Source organism: Salvelinus sp. IW2-2015, linkage group LG33 (assembly GCF_002910315.2).
Source record: "Salvelinus sp. IW2-2015 linkage group LG33, ASM291031v2, whole genome shotgun sequence".
NCBI classification, from domain to species: Eukaryota; Metazoa; Chordata; class Actinopteri; order Salmoniformes; family Salmonidae; genus Salvelinus; species Salvelinus sp. IW2-2015.
Window position 1 is genome coordinate 24,476,477 of NC_036872.1, and position 6,000 is coordinate 24,482,476.

Genomic DNA, 6,000 nt, shown 5'->3' on the forward strand with positions numbered 1-6,000 from the left:
AAAATCAATCTTTCATGAAATCACACATGAAAGACACCAAATTAAAGCTACACATGTTGTGAATCCAGCCAACATGTCTGATTTCAAAACGGATTTACAGCGAAAGCACACCAAACGATTATGTTAGCTCAGTACATAGCCACAGAAAAACACAGCCATTTTCCCAGCAAAAGATAGTAGTCACAAAAAGCCGAAAGAGATAAAATTAATCACTAACCTTTGATGATCTTCATCAGATGACACTCATAGGACATCATGTTACACAATACATTTATGTTTTGTTCGATAATGTGCATATTTATATCCACAAATCTCGGTTTACAGTGGCGCCATGTTCAGAAATGCCTCCAAAATATCCGGAGAAATTGCAGAGAGCCATGTCAAATAACAGAAATACTCATCATAAACTTTGATGAAAGATAAATGTTTTACATAGAATTAAAMATACACTTGTTCTTAATGCAACCGCTGTGTCAGATTTCAAAAAAACTTTACGTAAAAAGCACACATTTACATTTACGTCATTTAGCAGACGCTCTTATCCAGAGCGACTTACAAATTGGACCATGCAATAATCTGAGACGGCGCTCAAAAATAACAACATTTCTCCGCCATGTTGGAGTCAACAGAAATACGAAATTACATCATAAATATTCCCTTACCTTTGATGACCTTCATCAGAATMCACTCCCAGGAATCCTAGTTCCACAATAAATCGTTGTTTTGTTCGATAATGTCCATTACTTATGTCATAGAGTAAATGGCCTGCTCCTCAGTCCCAGTTACTAATATATGCATATTATTATTAGTATTYGATAGAAAACACTCTGAAGTTTCTAAAACTTTTTGAATGATGTCTGTGAATATAACAGAACTCATATGACAGGCAAAAACCCGAGAAAAAAAATCAAACCAGGAAGTGGGACATTGAGGTTTGTAGGTATTCAAGTCTTTGCCTATCCAATATACAGTGTAAAATTTGGTCCGATGGCACTTCCTAAGGCTTCCACTAGATGTCAACAGTCTTTAGAATCTTGTTTCAGGCTTCTATTGTGAAGGGGGAGTGAATAAGAGCTGTTTGAGTCAGGTGTCTGGCAGAATGCCATGAGCTCAGTCAGGCGTGTGACCGTGAGAGTTAGCTGCGTTCCTTTTCCTTTCTAAAGACAAAAGGAATTGTCCGGTTGGAATATTATTGAAGATTTATGATAAACATCCTAAAGACTGATTCTATACATCGTTTGACATGTTTCTACGAACTGTAATGGTACTGTCGTCTGAACTAAGTGCCTGCGCCGTGTGAATTTGGATTTGTGAACTAGACGCGAACAAAAAGGAGGTATTTGGACATAAATGGTGGACTTTATCGAACAAAACAAAAAATGTATTGTGGAACTGGGATTCCTGGGAGTGCATTCCGATGAAGATCATGAAAGGTAAGTGAATATTTATAATGCTATTTCTGACGTCTGTTGACTCCACAACATGGCGGGTATCTGTATGGCTTGTTTTGGTCTGAGCCTCTGGCAGTCTATGGGGTACCACAGGGTTCAATTCTCGGGCTGACTCTTTTCTCTGTATATATCAATGATGTCGCTCTTGCTGCGGGTAATTCCCTGATCCACCTCTACGCAGACGACACCATTCTGTATACATCTGGCCCTTCTTTGGACACTGTGTTAACAAACCTCCAAACGAGCTTCAATGCCATACAACATTCCTTCCGTGGCCTCCAACTGCTCTTAAACGCTAGTAAAACCAAATGCATGCTCTTCAACCGTTCGCTGCCGGCACCCGCCCGCCCGACTAGCATAACTACCCTGGACGGTTCTGACCTAGAATATGTGGACAACTACCTAGGTGTCTGGCTAGACTGCAAACTGTCCTTCGACTCATATTAAACATCTCCAATCCAAAATCAAATCTAGAATCGGCTTTCTATTTAGCAACAAAGCCTCCTTCACTCACGCCGCCAAACTTACTCTAGTAAAACTGACTATCCTACCGATTCTCGACTTTGGCAATGTCATCTACAAAATAGCTTCTAATACTCTACTCAGCAAACTGGATGCAGTCTATCACAGTGCCATCCGTTTTGTTACCAAAGCCCCTTATACTACCCACCACTGCAACCTGTATGCTCTAGGTCGGCTGGCCCTTGCTACATATTCGTCGTCGCCAGACCCACTGGCTCCAGGTCATCTATAAGTCTATGCTAGGTAAAGCTCCGCCTTATCTCAGCTCACTGGTGACGATAACAACACCCACCTGTAGCACGCGCTCCAGCAGGTATATCTCACTGGTCATCCCCAAAGCCAACAGCTACTTTGGCCACCTTTCCTTCCAGTTCTCTGCTGCCAGAGACTGGAACGAATTGCAAAAGTCGCTGAAGCTGGAGACTTATTTTTCCCTCACTAACTTTAAACATCAGCTATCTGAGCAGCTAAACGGTCGCTGCAGTTGTACATAGTCCATCTGTAAATAGCCCACCCAATCTACCTACCTCATCCCCATATTGTTTTTAATTTACTTTTCTGCTATTTTGCACACCAGTATCTCTACTTGCACATCAGCATCTGCTCATTTATCACTCCAGTGTTAATCTGCTAAATTGTAATTACTTCGCTACTATGGCCTATTTATTGCCTACCTCCTCACGCCATTTGCACACACAGTATATAGACTTTCTTTTTTTCTATTGTGTTATTGACTGTACGCTTGTTTATTCCATGTGTAACTCTGTTGTTGTTTGTGTCACACTGCTTTGCTTTATCTTGGCCAGGTCGCAGGTTGTAAATGAGAACTTGTTCTCAACTAGCTTACCTGGTTAAAAAATGTTGTTTTAAGGAATAGGTTTTGACTATGTTTTACTGGTAATGGGGACATACGTAAATTACAAAATAACTTTTTGGTCAGTGTGGTGTGTGTCTGTAACTTTTATTTAACTAGGCAAGCTAGTTAAGAACAAATTTTTAATCACAATGACGGCCTACCCCGGACGACGCTGGACCAATTGTGCGCAGCCCTATGGGACTCCCAATCACAGCTGGATGTGATACAGCCTGGATTCGAACCAGGGACTGTAGTGACACATCTTGCACTGAGATGCAGTGCCTTAGACCCCTGCGTCCATGTGTGTGTGTTAAATAGTTAACTGTACTAGAATGTTTAAAAAGGCCGCTAAAATTTTAAATATCAGTTATCGGTATCGTTTTTTTGGGCAAGGAAAGATATCGGCCAAAAATMTCATATCGGTGCATCACTAGTCTAATACAAATTAAGTATGGCCTCTTAAGTGCTTGTCGTCCCCTTATGCCATAGTTTGTACATCTTAATTGTCAGTAGAAACCTGCCATATCAGCTATGTTTTTTTAAAGACAGTAAATGAGGCTGAATGAACTGTTTTGCTGCCAGACAAGGCTCCGCTGAGAGCCAGGTGTAGCAGTGGTAAGGATTCACTCCATGGTGCTGAAAAGAAAGCTCTGCTGTTGGGAACACATGATGTAGGCCTTAACAGTTTGTGGGCACCGTTTGTCACCGTTATAGTGCAATTAATATATTGTTTTGTGGCTTTGCTTGCATGCATCAAAAATATATATTCAGTTTGCCCCACCAAGATTTACATGCTAAAATCACCACTGCATGGGATGGATACTTTTTGTTATGCCATTTTAAAGCTAATTTCCTGCTATTCTACAAATTTTGCCATGTCTTGTGTGTTCATGTGATATTTAAATGACAAACATTACAACAAAATCAATGGGCAAAAAAACCTAGCCAAATTGTTTTTGCTGACATGGGCTTGTTGATCTGGAGATTTCTGATAAGTTATAAATAGCTCTCTAAGATCTGCAATGACTGACATGACAAGAGGAAAACTGCTGATGCACTACCCAATTAACGAAATTGCACCTTGTACATTCAACTATTACAACTTTCAGGAGTAAATTGAAAGCCGGACTGAGTTCCTTAAAAGTTTCCCTTCCCAGTATGGGAACCACTCCCATTCCGGCAGGTAGCCTGGTAGCCTAGCCGTTAAGAGCGCTGATTCAAATCCCAGACCTGGCAAGGAGGAAAAATTCTGCCCTTGAGCAAGGCAGTTAAACCCCAACAACTGCTTCCCGGACGTCGATTAAGGCAGCCCCCTGCACTTCTCTGATTCAGAGGTGTTGGGTTAAATGCGGAAGACACATTTTAGTTGAATACATTCAGTTGTGCAACTGACTAGGTATCCCTTTGCCCATAGAGGGTGCTGTTGAGGCCACTGTATACCATTGCAAAACAGTGCGTTTTAATCAGTTGAGCCTCCTGCCTCACACACTTGTTATAAGATGAAGGAAAGGGAGAGAAGTCATAGGTATTTTATTAGGATCCCCATTAGCTGTTGCGAAAGCTGCACCTAACGTTACTCTTCCTGGGGTCCACACAAAACATGACATAACATTAATAGACAACAGCTCAAGAACAGAACTACATCAATAAAAAAAAATTGCCAACATATCAATACATAGACAAACTATCTAGGTCAAATAGAGTCTAGGCTAATAAATAGAAAGCAAGTCGTCCTACTTTTCCACTGCGTATCTCTTATCATTAAATGACGAGGCCGTCTGATTAGGCGCATGCATCGCTATAGACATGCTCCTTACGCGTTTCCTATTGGTCCATTCTCGTATGGTCTCCCTTTGTATACTACGCCAGGGTTTCCCAAACTCGGTCCTGGGGCACATTTTGGGTTTTGCCCTAGCACTATACAGCTGTTTCAAATAAGCAACGCTTGATAAGTTGGTTATTTGAATCAGCTGTGTAGTGCTATGCCAAAACGTGCACCCGGGGGGGGGGCAGGACCGAGTTTGGGAAATCCTGTGCCACACTAGCTAACGCGTCTTATACCTAATCACGAGAATGATGCAAATACGGTTTAATAACCTAGTGAGCAGTAAACAGCCGGTTCCCCGGGTAAAGACTCACCTGCCCTGAGGAAGGAGAACAGACAGGACTCGATTCCCGTCAGGGTTAGAGTCCCCGTGTCGGTGAGGTTAGGGTTGGAAAGGRTACAGCCAAAGCTAAACCCGAAAATAACCTTAAAATGAAACCGAACGGAGCTCTAGATGTGTGTAGGTCCAGTTCTTAGTAGAAAATACCTATTCTTGTAGTCTACCACGACAGTGGAAGTCAGACAGCAATGTCTATAACTACAGAAGGATTTCGTCTTACATATGTACGGGCTTGACTGGAGACACAATAGCGCATGCTCAGGCCCTTGAAGTCCTTCCTCTGTCTCCTCCTTCAGAACCGTGCTTCAACCAATCGGAGGCGTTCGTACCTGTGATGCAAGCCGGACTGTCATTCGGTGTGTTCATAGGGGACGCTGATTCTATAAACCTAGTCTACTCATTCTCCTCCTTCTTTCCTCCCTTGCTCTCCTCCCTTCTCTCTCGCTTTCTCGGCACTCTCCGTTTCGCTAAGCTCATCTCTGCTGTCATTGTTATGAAAAAAATGGCGTCTTCCTCTTTCTCCCTTGGTCTGTGTATATTTGCGACGTTCTATATTGCCATCTAGTGGTCTTCTAGCCGTATCGCAGCAACATTACTTAATTTACCTATTCGCTGTGGACGTCCCAAGGATCCCTAATAGCAATGGCACCATGCTTCAGGATGCATGCGCCACAATCATGAGCATGCTGCCCAAATAGCGGTGATTGGGATTAGTTAACTACATGTAGTTCAACTAGTAGGCCTAGTTTAATTACATTTTGCTGTAGCTTGGTGGTAGTTGAATAAAATACAATCTTGGTAGTGTTTTGACTAGTTCATATCTTTTTACCATGTAGTGGTGTCGCTAACTACTGGAACTACACACTCTTTTTTTGCAAAAGAAAATATAGGTGGGTGAAGTAGGCAAGAATTTCCTTTCTTTTTCAGCATGAGACCTGCCTAAGATGAGACATTTTTGGTGTTTAATAGGATAAATTGCACATTATGTTAACATTGACTCCAAAGT

General features: G+C 42.0%; 1 protein-coding gene across 2 annotated transcripts in view; it reads right to left on the bottom strand.

The window, feature by feature from the left end:
- The window catches only part of slc23a2 (solute carrier family 23 member 2), an 82,138-nt gene extending 76,676 nt beyond the window's left edge, over nucleotides 1–5,462 (bottom strand). The window contains exon 1 of one of the 2 annotated variants that reach the window (XM_070437031.1): nucleotides 4,969–5,462. The gene's annotated coding sequence lies outside the window, so the exon portion shown is untranslated. The remainder of the gene's footprint in view (nucleotides 1–4,968) is intronic. The other variant, XM_023978364.2, reaches the window with a different exon arrangement.
- Between the last annotated feature and the right edge of the window lie 538 nt (nucleotides 5,463–6,000).